The sequence below is a fragment of the Salmo trutta genome, chromosome 10, assembly GCF_901001165.1.
Source record: "Salmo trutta chromosome 10, fSalTru1.1, whole genome shotgun sequence".
Classification (NCBI taxonomy): domain Eukaryota; kingdom Metazoa; phylum Chordata; class Actinopteri; order Salmoniformes; family Salmonidae; genus Salmo; species Salmo trutta.
In genome coordinates, this window is record NC_042966.1 from 45,670,178 (window position 1) to 45,684,503 (window position 14,326).

Consider the following 14,326-nt stretch of genomic DNA (forward strand, 5'->3'; position numbering starts at 1 on the left):
GGCAGTACTGTTACTCTATGGCAGTACTGTTACTGGATGGCAGTACTGTTACTGGATGGCAGTACTGTTACTGGATGGCAGTACTGTTACTCTATGGCAGTACTGTTACTGGATGGCAGTACTGTATTGACTAGTGCTTTCTCCAAAATGTTCTTCTCTTTTGCATTACATTGCATGTCGATGCCATTTATCTTTCAATATTCAACATTTTTTTAAATATTTTTTAAAATGCTTGTAACACTATTCTTTGACACATTTTCTCTTCCTTTGAACTTCTTATAGGACAGAACATGGACACAATGCAATTGGGATCAAGAAGAAGGTACGACGGACATGTTGTAGGACAGTTGCATTTGAAATGTACATTTAACTATCATAACAGTCAATACAACCTGAAATCTATTAGCATACAAATGGCATTCAAAGGGCAGTGTCTTTGGTGAGTTGGTTGGTCATTTCATGGGTATTAAGGTAATTGTCTGGTGATTGGGATGGTGCACACTGAGGAGATTCCACATGTACAGCATGTTGGCCAGCTGGTATTTGTGTGGGAAGCTGATGACTCCCTCCAGTTTCAACAGCCATGTACATGTCTACGTGGTTGAGGACAGTCTCCAGCGGGCAGCCGTGATGCCTGGGGAGGAACGGCCGTTCCATGGTCTGAACAGCTACCTTGGTCCTCAGGGGAGACTCACAATCCCTCTCCGGCTTTGGATTTGCAGGTGATTTTGTCTAAAATATGATTAAAATTGAGATGGAGTCTTACGTCTTGTGTTTCAGCATTTAATGGCTACATTTCTCTAATGTAGCCAATACATAGTACCTAAAAAAATATGTATTTTGTAATAAAATTTGCAAGTTTAGTAAGATCATTGCTTTATTTTACTAGGACTGGAGACGACTTCAGCGACCCACCTCTTGCCCTACCGCTTCAACGAGGACCCGCGAGGCCTTTATGTCCGTGACAAGGTAAGCCTATGCACAAATCATCTGTTTCTTCATAAACATAAGTGTACATGCTTCTATAAAACTAAAGCTGAACATTTATGTTCTTTTCTTACTTTTTGTTGACACAGATTTCACATCGGCACAAATCCATTTCACCATGAGTGTGAAATCACGTTGGCCTTGATGGGGAGAACATCCACACCCTAGAGGACGTCCCCATGGGACTTGGGATAGTATTTTTTTGATTTTCAGTTACATTTCCCAAAAAATGTCAGAAAAACATGTCCTTAAGTTTCTGTGTTCTGGGGATAAGAAAAGTTGGATGAAGTTACCAGGGCTGGTCATAAAGATGGCAAACTTCCTAACATAACTAAGTGGTTGTTGGACACACACACTAAAGCAAAAGTCTACAATATTGTTAGTTTAACCTATGATACATTTTTAATGTCGTTGTTATTCTACATAATTATTTTATTCCCCAAAAAAATTTCATGAAAATCACTATACAAAGTAAATGTATTATTTATTATGGTCTGACATGTCTGCAGAAATGATGCAATTTTGTAATGTGTTTTGTTTGGTAAATTGTTTTGTAAACATTCATTCACATTTGTGGTGCCACTAAATAAACAATTAATTATTTAAATCAATATTGTCAATATTATTATTATAATGGAGGGAAGGTGGACAGAGAGTTAAGTAAATGAACCCCGAAAGGTTATTTGAGGAACCATTATAAGGGGTTCCCCCATAGTTTAAATTTGAAGAACCCGTAAAGGATACTCCAGGAACCTTTACTTTTTAGAGTGTAGGTGAACAGAGGATCTCCGCATGTGTGGTTCCCACCGTGAAGCAAGGAGGAGGAGGTGTGATGGCGTGGGGGTGCTTTGCTGGTGACACTGTCAGCGATGTATTTAGAATTCAAGGCACACTTAACCAGCATGGCTACCACAGCATTATGCAGCGATACACCATCCCATCTGGTTGGCGCTTAGCGGGACTATCATTTGTTTTTCAACAGGACAGTGACCCAACACACCTCCAGGCTGTGTAAGGGCTATTTGACCAAGAAGGAGAGTGATGGAGTGCTGCATCAGATGACATGGCCTCCACAATGACCCGACCTCAACCCAATTTAGATGGTTTGGGATGAGTTGGACCGCATAGTGAAGTAAATGCCACCTACAAGTGCTCAGCATATGTGGGAACATATGTTGGAAAAGCATTCCAGGTGAAGCTGGTTGAGAGAATGCGAAGAGTGTACAAAGCTGTCATCACGGCAAAGGGTGGCTACTTTGAAGAATCTAAAATCAAAACTATATTTTTACTTGTTTAACACTTCTTTGGTTACTACATGATTCCATATGTGTTATTTCATAGTTTTGATGTCTTCACTATTATTTTACAATGTATAAAATAGTAAAAATAAAGAAAAGGTTTGTGTCCAAACTCTTGACTGATACTGTAAGTACCATCATTCCTCCGTGTGTGTGTGTGTGTGTGTGTGTGTGTGTGTGTGTGTGTGTGTGTGTGTGTGTACAGCCACTTACCGTCCGTACACTAAAATATACATAAATTCAACACGGCCTGTTCATCCTGCTGTACAGGTACATCAAAACTGGCTGTGTGAAGTTGCTGGATATTGGTGAGAACTGGAACACGCTGTCGTACACGTCGATCCGGAGCATCCCAAACATGCTCAATGGGTGACATGTCTGGTGACTATTAAAACCTACCCAATCCAGAAACTGTGGATAGATGGCAGCATTCACGCAAAACTGAAAGCGCGAACCACTGCATTTAACCATGGAAAGATGACTAGGAATATGGCCGAATACAAACAGTGCAGTTATTCCCTCCTTAAGTCAATCAAACAGGCAAAACATCATCACAGAGACAAAGTGGAGTCGCAATTAAAACAGCTCAGACATGAGACGTATGTGGCAGGGTCTGCAGACAATCACGGACTACACAGGGAAAACCTCTATCTGACCAGCTGGTCATAACTGTGACCTCTAGCTGACCAGCTGGTCATAACTGTGACCTCTATCTGACCAGCTGGTCATAACTGGGACCTCTATCTGACAAGCTGGTCATAACTGCGACCTCTAGCTGACAAGCTGGTCATAACTGCGACCTCTAGCTGACCAGCTGGTCATAACTGCGACCTCTATCTGACCAGCTGGTCATAACTGTGACCTCTATCTAACCAGCTGGTCATAACTGTGACCTCTATCTGACCAGCTGGTCATAACTGTGACCTCTATCTAACCAGCTGGTCATAACTGTGACCTCTAGCTGACCAGCTGGTCATAACTGGGACCTCTATCTGACAAGCTGGTCATAACTGTGACCTCTATCTAACCAGCTGGTCATAACTGTGACCTCTATCTAACCAGCTGGTCATAACTGTGACCTCTAGCTGACCAGCTGGTCATAACTGTGACCTCTATCTGACCAGCTGGTCATAACTGTGACCACTGTATTATGTAGCCTACTGGTCATAGTTAAGACCTCATCATAACCTGGTAATAACCACCTGAATACAGCGTATTACCTTACTGTAAAAAGTATTGAGGAGGAAGAGTTGGATAATGAAAACATTGTTCATTACATTTGTATACGTTTCCATAGGCACCAAATTAGGTTTACATCTGCGACACATACATTTAAAATAGATGAAGCGATGGCAAAAGCAAATGTACTTCACACATTTCTGCACATTTACATACACTAATTGTTTTATAATTCACAGAAATTACATGCATAGAAAGACTGAGACACAGAGTGCATTTGGAAAGTATTCAGACTCCTTGACTTTTTTCACATTTTGTACGTTACAGCATTTCCCTCATCAATCCACACACAATACCCCATAAAGACAAAGCAAAAACAGTTTTTTTAGGAATTTTTGTTAATTTATTGAAAATAAAAAACTGAAATATCACAAATATCACAATATCACAATATCACAGTATTCAGACACTTTACTCAGTACCTTGTTGAAGCACCTTTGGTAGTGATTACAGCCTAGAGTCTTCTTGGGTATGACGCTAAAAGCTTGACACACCTGTATTTGGGGAGTTTCACCCATTCATCTCTGCAGATCCTCTCAAGCTCTGTCAGGTTGGATGGGGAGCGTCGCTGCACATCTATTTTCAGGTCTCTCCTGTGATGTTCGATCGGGTTCAAGTCTGGGCTCTGGCTGAGCCACTCAAGGACATTCAGAGACTTGTCCTGAAGCCACTCCTGCATTGTCTTGGCTGTGTGCTTAGGGTCGTTGTCCTGTTGGAAGGTGAACCTTCGCCCCAGTCTGAGGTCCTGAGCACTTTGGAGCAGGTTCTTTGCTCCGTTCATCTTTCCCTCGATCCTGACTAGTCTCCCAGTCCCTGCTGCTGAAAAATATCCCACAGCATGATGCTGCCACCACCATGCTTCACTATAGAGATGGTGCCAGGTTTCATCCAAACTTGACGCTTTGCATTCAGGCCAAAGAGTTCAATCTTGGTTTCATCAGACCAGAGAATCTTGTTTCTTATGGTCTGAGAGTCCTTTATGGCCTTTTGGCAAACTCCAAGCAGGCTGTCATGTGCCTTTTACTGAGGAGTGGCTTCCGTCTAGCCACTCTACCATAAAGACCTGATTGGTGGAACGCTGCAGAGATGGTTGTCCTTCTGGAAGGTTCTCCCATCTCCACAGAGGAACTCCAGAGCTCTGTCAAAGTGAACATCGGGTTCTTGGTCACCTCCCTGACCAAGGCACTTCTCCCCTGATTGCTCAGTTTGGCCAGGAGGCCAGCTCTAGGGAGAGTCTTGGTGATTCCAAAACTTCTTCCATTTAAGAATGTTGGGAGGCCAGTGTGTTCTTAGAGACCTTCAATGCTGCAGAAATGTTTTGGTACCCTTCCCCAGATCTGTGCCTTCGACACATTCCTGCCTCGGAGCTCTACGGAAAATTCCTTTCACCTCATATGTCTTGGTTTTTGCTCTGACATGCACAGTCAACTGTGGCCCTATTAAAGGGTCTGAAAACTTATGTAAAAAAGGTATTTATGTTTTTTATTTTTTGTATAACTTTACAAAAACTTGTTTTTCGCTTTGTCATAATGGGCATTGTGTGTAGATTGATGAGGATTTTTTTTATTTAATCCATTTTAGAATAGTAATATCTGGAGCGTAGTGGTGTGATGGGTCATATCTACAGCGGTGTGATGGGTCATATCTGACCGTAGTGGTGTGATGGGTCATATCTGGAGCGTAGTGGTGTGATGGGTCATATCTGGAGCGTAGTGGTGTGATGGGTCATATCTGGAGCGTAGTGGTGTGATGGGTCATATCTGGAGTGGTGTGATGGGTCATACCTGGAGCGTAGTGGTGTGATGGGTCATATCTACAGCGTAGTGGTGTGATGGGTCATATCTGCAGCGTAGTGGTGTGATGGGTCATATCTACAGCGTAGTAGTGTGATGGGTCATATCTGGAGTGGTGTGATGGGTCATATCTGCAGCGTAGTGGTGTGATGGGTCATATCTGGAGCGTAGTGGTGTGATGGGTCATATCTGCAGCGTAGTGGTGTGATGGGTCATATCTGGAGTGGTGTGATGGGTCATATCTGGAGTGGTGTGATGGGTCATATCTGGAGCGTAGTGGTGTGATGGGTCATATCTTGAGCGTAGTGGTGTGATGGGTCATATCTGGAGCGGTGTGATGGGTCATATCTGGAGCGTAGTGGTGTGATGGGTCATATCTGGAGCGGTGTGATGGGTTATATCTGGAGCGGTGTGGTGTGATGGGTCATATCTGGAGCGGTGTGGTGTGATGGGTCATATCTTTAGTGGTGTGATGGGTCATATCTTGAGCGTAGTGGTGTGATGGGTCATATCTGGAGCGTAGTGGTGTGATGGGTCATATCTGGAGCATAGTGGTGTGATGGGTCATATCTACAGCGGTGTGATGGGTCATATCTACAGCGTAGTGGTGTGATGGGTCATATCTGGAGCGGTGTGATGGGTCATATCTGGAGCAGTGTGATGGGTCATATCTACAGCGGTGTGATGGGTCATATCTACAGCGTAGTGGTGTGATGGGTCATATCTGGAGCGTAGTGGTGTGATGGGTCATATCTGGAGCGTGGTGATGGGTCATATCTGGAGCGGTGTGATGGGTCATATCTGGAGCGGTGTGATGGGTCATATCTGGAGCGTAGTGGTGTGATGGGTCATATCTGGAGCGTAGTGGTGTGATGGGTCATATCTGGAGCGGTGTGGTGTGATGGGTCATATCTGGAGCGGTGTGATGGGTCATATCTGGAGCGTAGTGGTGTGATGGGTCATATCTGGAGCGGTGTGGTGTGATGGGTCATATCTGCAGCGTAGTGGTGTGATGGGTAATATCTGGAGCGTAGTGGTGTGATGGGTCATATCTGGAGCGTAGTGATTTGATTGGTCATATCTGGAGCGTAGTGGTGTGATGGGTCATATCTGGAGCCTTGTGATGGGTCATAACTGGAGCGTAGTGGTGTGATGGGTCATATCTGGAGCGGTGTGGTGTGATGGGTCATACCTGGAGCGTAGTGGTGTGATGGGTCATATCTGGAGCGTAGCGGTGTGATGGGTCATACCTGGAGCGTAGTGGTGTGATGGGTCATATCTGGAGTGGTGTGATGGGTCATATCTGGAGTGGTGTGATGGGTCATATCTGGAGCGGTGTGATGGGTCATATCTGGAGCGTAGTGGTGTGATGGGTCATATCTGCAGCGTAGCGGTGTGATGGGTCATATCTGGAGCGGCGTGATGGGTCATATCTGGAGCGTAGTGGTGTGATGGGTCATATCTGGAGTGTAGTGGTGTGATGGGTCATATCTGCAGCGTAGAGGTGTGATGGGTCATATCTGGAGCGGTGTGGTGTGATGGGTCATATCTGCAGCGTAGTGGTGTGATGGGTCATATCTGGAGCGTAGTGGTGTGATGGGTCATATCTGGACCGTAGTGGTGTGATGGGTCATATCTGCAGCGTAGTGGTGTGATGGGTCATATCTGGAGCGTAGCGGTGTGATGGGTCATATCTGGAGCGTAGTGGTGTGATGGGTCATATCTGGAGCGTAGTGGTGTGATGGGTCATATCTGGAGCGGTGTGATGGGTCATATCTGGAGCGTAGTGGTGTGATGGGTCATATCTGCAGCGTAGTGGTGTGATGGGTCATATCTGCAGCGTAGTGGTGTGATGGGTCATATCTGCAGCGGTGTGATGGGTCATATCTGGAGCGTAGTGGTGTGATGGGTCATATCTGGAGTGGTGTGATGGGTCATACCTGGAGCGTAGTGGTGTGATGGGTCATATCTACAGCGTAGTGGTGTGATGGGTCATATCTGCAGCGTAGTGGTGTGATGGGTCATATCTACAGCGTAGTAGTGTGATGGGTCATATCTGGAGTGGTGTGATGGGTTATATCTGCAGCGTAGTGGTGTGATGGGTCATATCTGGAGCGTAGTGGTGTGATGGGTCATATCTGCAGCGTAGTGGTGTGATGGGTCATATCTGGAGTGGTGTGATGGGTCATATCTGGAGTGGTGTGATGGGTCATATCTGGAGCGTAGTTGTGTGATGGGTCATATCTGGAGCGTAGTGGTGTGATGGGTCATATCTGGAGCGGTGTGATAGGTCATATCTGCAGCGTAGTGGTGTGATGGGTCATATCTGGAGCGGTGTGATGGGTCATATCTGGAGCGTAGTGGTGTGATGGGTCATATCTGGAGCGGTGTGATGGGTTATATCTGGAGCGGTGTTGTGTGATGGGTCATATCTGGAGCGGTGTGGTGTGATGGGTCATATCTTTAGTGGTGTGATGGGTCATATCTTGAGCGTAGTGGTGTGATGGGTCATATCTGGAGCGTAGTGGTGTGATGGGTCATATCTGGAGCATAGTGGTGTGATGGGTCATATCTACAGCGGTGTGATGGGTCATATCTACAGCGTAGTGGTGTGATGGGTCATATCTGGAGCGGTGTGATATGTCATATCTGGAGCAGTGTGATGGGTCATATCTACAGCGGTGTGATGGGTCATATCTACAGCGTAGTGGTGTGATGGGTCATATCTGGAGCGTAGTGGTGTGATGGGTCATATCAGGAGCGTGGTGATGGGTCATATCTGGAGCGGTGTGATGGGTCATATCTGGAGCGGTGTGATGGGTCATATCTGGAGCGTAGTGGTGTGATGGGTCATATCTGGAGCGTAGTGGTGTGATGGGTCATATCTGGAGCGGTGTGGTGTGATGGGTCATATCTGGAGCGGTGTGATGGGTCATATCTGGAGCGTAGTGGTGTGATGGGTCATATCTGGAGCGTAGTGGTGTGATGGGTCATATCTGGAGCGGTGTGGTGTGATGGGTCATATCTGCAGCGTAGTGGTGTGATGGGTAATATCTGGAGCGTAGTGGTGTGATGGGTCATATCTGGAGCGTAGTGATTTGATTGGTCATATCTGGAGCGTAGTGGTGTGATGGGTCATATCTGGAGCCTTGTGATGGGTCATATCTGGAGCGTAGTGGTGTGATGGGTCATATCTGGAGCGGTGTGGTGTGATGGGTCATACCTGGAGCGTAGTGGTGTGATGGGTCATATCTGGAGCGTAGCGGTGTGATGGGTCATACCTGGAGCGTAGTGGTGTGATGGGTCATATCTGGAGTGGTGTGATGGGTCATATCTGGAGTGGTGTGATGGGTCATATCTGGAGCGGTGTGATGGGTCATATCTGGAGCGTAGTGGTGTGATGGGTCATATCTGGAGCGGTGTGATGGGTCATATCTGGAGCGGTGTGATGGGTCATATCTGGAGCGTAGTGGTGTGATGGGTCATATCTGGAGCGTAGTGGTGTGATGGGTCATATCTGCAGCGTAGCGGTGTGATGGGTCATATCTGGAGCGGCGTGATGGGTCATATCTGGAGCGTAGTGGTGTGATGGGTCATATCTGGAGTGTAGTGGTGTGATAGGTCATATCTGCAGCGTAGCGGTGTGATGGGTCATATCTGGAGCGGTGTGATGGGTCATATCTGGAGCGGTGTGATGGGTCATATCTGGAGCGTAGTGGTGTGATGGGTCATATCTGGAGCGGTGTGATGGGTCATATCTGGAGCGTAGTGGTGTGATGGGTCATATCTGCAGCGTAGGGGTGTGATGGGTCATATCTGGAGCGGTGTGATGGGTCATATCTGCAGCGTAGCGGTGTGATGGGTCATATCTGCAGCGTAGCGGTGTTATGGGTCATATCTGGAGTGGTGTGATGGGTCATATCTGGAGCGTAGCGGTGTGATGGGTCATATCTGGAGCATAGCGGTGTGATGGGTCATATCTGGACCGTAGTGGTGTGATGGGTCATATCTGCAGCGTAGTGGTGTGATGGGTCATATCTGGAGCGTAACGGTGTGATGGGTCATATCTGGAGCGTAGCGGTGTGATGGGTCATATCTGGAGCGTAGTGGTGTGATGGGTCATATCTGGAGCGTAGTGGTGTGATGGGTCATATCTGGAGCGGTGTGATGGGTCATATCTGGAGCTTAGTGGTGTGATGGGTCATATCTGCAGCGTAGTGGTGTGATGGGTCATATCTGCAGCGTAGTGGTGTGATGGGTCATATCTGCAGCGGTGTGATGGTTCATATCTGGAGCGTAGTGGTGTGATGGGTCATATCTGGACCGTAGTGGTGTGATGGGTCATATCTGGACCGTAGTGGTGTGATGGGTCATATCTTTAGTGGTGTGATGGGTCATATCTGGAGCGTAGCGGTGTGATGGGTCATATCTGGACCGTAGTGGTGTGATGGGTCATATCTGCAGCGTAGTGGTGTGATGGGTCATATCTGGAGCGTAGTGGTGTGATGGGTCATATATGGAGCGGTGTGATGGGTCATATCTGGAGCGTAGTGGTGTGATGGGTCATATCTGCAGCGTAGTGGTGTGATGGGTCATATCTGCAGCGTAGTGGTGTGATGGGTCATATCTGGAGCGTAGTGGTGTGATGGGTCATATCTGGAGCGTAGTGGTGTGATGGGTCATATCTGGAGCGTAGTGGTGTGATGGGTCATATCTGGAGCGTAGTGGTGTGATGGGTCATATCTGGAGCGTAGTGGTGTGATGGGTCATATCTGGAGCGGTGTGATGGGTCATATCTGCAGCGTAGTGGTGTGATGGGTCATATCTGCAGCGGTGTGATGGGTCATATCTGGAGCGTAGTGGTGTGATGGGTCATATCTGGAGCGTAGTGGTGTGATGGGTCATATCTGGAGCGTAGTGGTGTGATGGGTCATATCTGGAGCGTAGTGGTGTGATGGGTCATATCTGGAGCGTAGTGGTGTGATGGGTCATATCTGGAGCGTAGTGGTGTGATGGGTCATATCTGGAGCGTAGTGGTGTGATGGGTCATATCTGGAGCGGTGTGATGGGTCATATCTGCAGCGTAGTGGTGTGATGGGTCATATCTGCAGCGTAGCGGTGTGATGGGTCATATCTGGAGCGGCGTGATGGGTCATATCTGGAGCGTAGTGGTGTGATGGGTCATATCTGGAGTGTAGTGGTGTGATGGGTCATATCTGCAGCGTAGCGGTGTGATGGGTCATATCTGGAGCGGTGTGATGGGTCATATCTGGAGCGTAGTGGTGTGATGGGTCATATCTGGAGCGGTGTGATGGGTCATATCTGGAGCGTAGTGGTGTGATGGGTCATATCTGCAGCGTAGGGGTGTGATGGGTCATATCTGGAGCGGTGTGATGGGTCATATCTGCAGCGTAGCGGTGTGATGGGTCATATCTGCAGCGTAGCGGTGTTATGGGTCATATCTGGAGTGGTGTGATGGGTCATATCTGGAGCGTAGCGGTGTGATGGGTCATATCTGGAGCATAGCGGTGTGATGGGTCATATCTGGACCGTAGTGGTGTGATGGGTCATATCTGCAGCGTAGTGGTGTGATGGGTCATATCTGGAGCGTAGCGGTGTGATGGGTCATATCTGGAGCGTAGCGGTGTGATGGGTCATATCTGGAGCGTAGTGGTGTGATGGGTCATATCTGGAGCGTAGTGGTGTGATGGGTCATATCTGGAGCGGTGTGATGGGTCATATCTGGAGCGTAGTGGTGTGATGGGTCATATCTGCAGCGTAGTGGTGTGATGGGTCATATCTGCAGCGTAGTGGTGTGATGGGTCATATCTGCAGCGGTGTGATGGGTCATATCTGGAGCGTAGTGGTGTGATGGGTCATATCTGGAGCGTAGCGGTGTGATGGGTCATATCTGGACCGTAGTGGTGTGATGGGTCATATCTGCAGCGTAGTGGTGTGATGGGTCATATCTGGAGCGTAGCGGTGTGATGGGTCATATCTGGAGCGTAGCGGTGTGATGGGTCATATCTGGAGCGTAGTGGTGTGATGGGTCATATCTGGAGCGTAGTGGTGTGATGGGTCATATCTGGAGCGGTGTGATGGGTCATATCTGGAGCGTAGTGGTGTGATGGGTCATATCTGCAGCGTAGTGGTGTGAAGGGTCATATCTGCAGCGTAGTGGTGTGATGGGTCATATCTGGAGCGTAGTGGTGTGATGGGTCATATCTGGAGCGTAGTGGTGTGATGGGTCATATCTGGAGCGTAGTGGTGTGATGGGTCATATCTGGAGCGTAGTGGTGTGATGGGTCATATCTGGAGCGTAGTGGTGTGATGGGTCATATCTGGAGCGGTGTGATGGGTCATATCTGCAGCGTAGTGGTGTGATGGGTCATATCTGGAGCGGTGTGATGGGTCATATCTGGAGCGTAGTGGTGTGATGGGTCATATCTGCAGCGTAGCGGTGTGATGGGTCATATCTGGAGCGGCGTGATGGGTCATATCTGGAGCGTAGTGGTGTGATGGGTCATATCTGGAGTGTAGTGGTGTGATGGGTCATATCTGCAGCGTAGCGGTGTGATGGGTCATATCTGGAGCGGTGTGATGGGTCATATCTGGAGCGGTGTGATGGGTCATATCTGGAGCGTAGTGGTGTGATGGGTCATATCTGGAGCGGTGTGATGGGTCATATCTGGAGCGTAGTGGTGTGATGGGTCATATCTGCAGCGTAGGGGTGTGATGGGTCATATCTGGAGCGGTGTGATGGGTCATATCTGCAGCGTAGCGGTGTGATGGGTCATATCTGCAGCGTAGCGGTGTTATGGGTCATATCTGGAGTGGTGTGATGGGTCATATCTGGAGCGTAGCGGTGTGATGGGTCATATCTGGAGCGTAGCGGTGTGATGGGTCATATCTGGACCGTAGTGGTGTGATGGGTCATATCTGCAGCGTAGTGGTGTGATGGGTCATATCTGGAGCGTAGCGGTGTGATGGGTCATATCTGGAGCGTAGCGGTGTGATGGGTCATATCTGGAGCGTAGTGGTGTGATGGGTCATATCTGGAGCGTAGTGGTGTGATGGATCATATCTGGAGCGGTGTGATGGGTCATATCTGGAGCGTAGTGGTGTGATGGGTCATATCTGCAGCGTAGTGGTGTGATGGGTCATATCTGCAGCGTAGTGGTGTGATGGGTCATATCTGCAGCGGTGTGATGGGTCATATCTGGAGCGTAGTGGTGTGATGGGTCATATCTGGAGCGTAGCGGTGTGATGGGTCATATCTGGAGCGGTGTGATGGGTCATATCTGGAGCGGTGTGATGGGTCATATCTGGAGCGTAGTGGTGTGATGGGTCATATCTGCAGCGTAGTGGTGTGATGGGTCATATCTGGAGCGGTGTGATGGGTCATATCTGGAGCGGTGTGATGGGTCATATCTGGAGCGTAGTGGTGTGATGGGTCATATCTGCAGCGTAGTGGTGTGATGGGTCATATCTGCAGCGTAGTGGTGTGATGGGTCATATCTGGAGCGTAGTGGTGTGATGGGTCATATCTGGAGCGTAGTGGTGTGATGGGTCATATCTGGAGCGTAGTGGTGTGATGGGTCATATCTGGAGTGGTGTGATGGGTCATATCTGGAGCGTAGTGGTGTGATGGGTCATATCTGGAGCGTAGTGGTGTGATGGGTCATATCTGGAGCGGTGTGATGGGTCATATCTGGAGCGTAGTGGTGTGATGGGTCATATCTGCAGCGGTGTGATGGGTCATATCTGGAGCGTAGTGGTGTGATGGGTCATATCTGGAGCGTAGTGGTGTGATGGGTCATATCTGGAGCGTAGTGGTGTGATGGGTCATATCTGGAGCGGTGTGATGGGTCATATCTGGAGCGTAGTGGTGTGATGGGTCATATCTGGAGCGTAGTGGTGTGATGGGTCATATCTGGAGCGGTGTGATGGGTCATATCTGGAGCGTAGTGGTGGGATGGGTCATATTTACATTTAAGTCATTTAGCAGACGCTCTTATTCAGAGCGACTTACAAATTGGTGCATTCACCTTATGATATCCAGTGGAACAACCACTAGAACAGGATATTCTTGAAGAAACGTTGTGGACTCAGCTGTCTAAAAGTATTTCCATCAGTGGAGGCTGGTGACCTGATAAGTTGAGGAGGATGGGAGACCCACAGTATAGGCGTGGGATGCACAGAGACGACAAAGTGTTTTTCAAAAAATCTTTGAAGACTAATTATTGTAACCTAAATAATTTAATAAAGACATTTAAAGTACAATATTAGGGAGAATGAGAGGGCTACTTACAGTGTTGGAAAGGGATCACAGTAGTGATTGAATGACGGTATGAGGCATGAGTTGAGGTGTTCAGAGGCTTGACCAGTGCAGGATTTGACTGGGAAGACAAAGAACTATAACACAACACACTACACAGTTAGACAAAAGAGCTAAGAATGAGTTAGTCCAAGCAAGGAGTAAAATCATAGATGTGTCATAATGTGTTTGTGATTGACTCGACATACAGTAATGAGAGAAGATTGATAGGGGTCCTCACAGTTGGTTGGAGAGGAAACATTAAATGTAACAGTAGATGAGTGGGCACATGAAACGTGGCTTCACTTCATGTCAGGAGATAGTTGACAATGTTTTTTTTCGTGTTCCCCAGAGAATGAAAGGGGTTCTTCAACAAAAAGTCCACAACATTTTCATCAGCGTTGGCCATTCTACCATTCTGCCGGAGAAAACTGCACACTCGTGCTGGTAGCTAGCTAGCTACTGAAGTTAGCAAAGCAAATTTAAATAAATTGCACTAACTGGACACACAAATAAAGTTCTAAAACCAAGCAAACAATTTATAATATACCTCCTCCGTCTCCTGTAATTTGAAAAAACGAATTTGAATTGAATAATATCCCAAAAATGGTCAATAATCACTCTTCACTCACAATCTCTATCCAACAGTGTCACCAAGCTTCTCAACACACAGAACCCCCATAATGCTCTGT

At 47.5% G+C, this 14,326-nt stretch overlaps 1 long non-coding RNA gene across 1 annotated transcript; it reads left to right on the plus strand.

Annotated features, from left to right (window-relative positions):
* Nucleotides 1-282: 282 nt before the first annotated feature.
* LOC115201776 (uncharacterized) lies at nt 283-1,353 on the plus strand. The gene is made up of 3 exons (XR_003879815.1): nt 283-722; nt 890-969; nt 1,077-1,353. It is a non-coding gene; the product is annotated as an uncharacterized LOC115201776 (long non-coding RNA).
* The last annotated feature ends 12,973 nt before the right edge of the window (nt 1,354-14,326 follow it).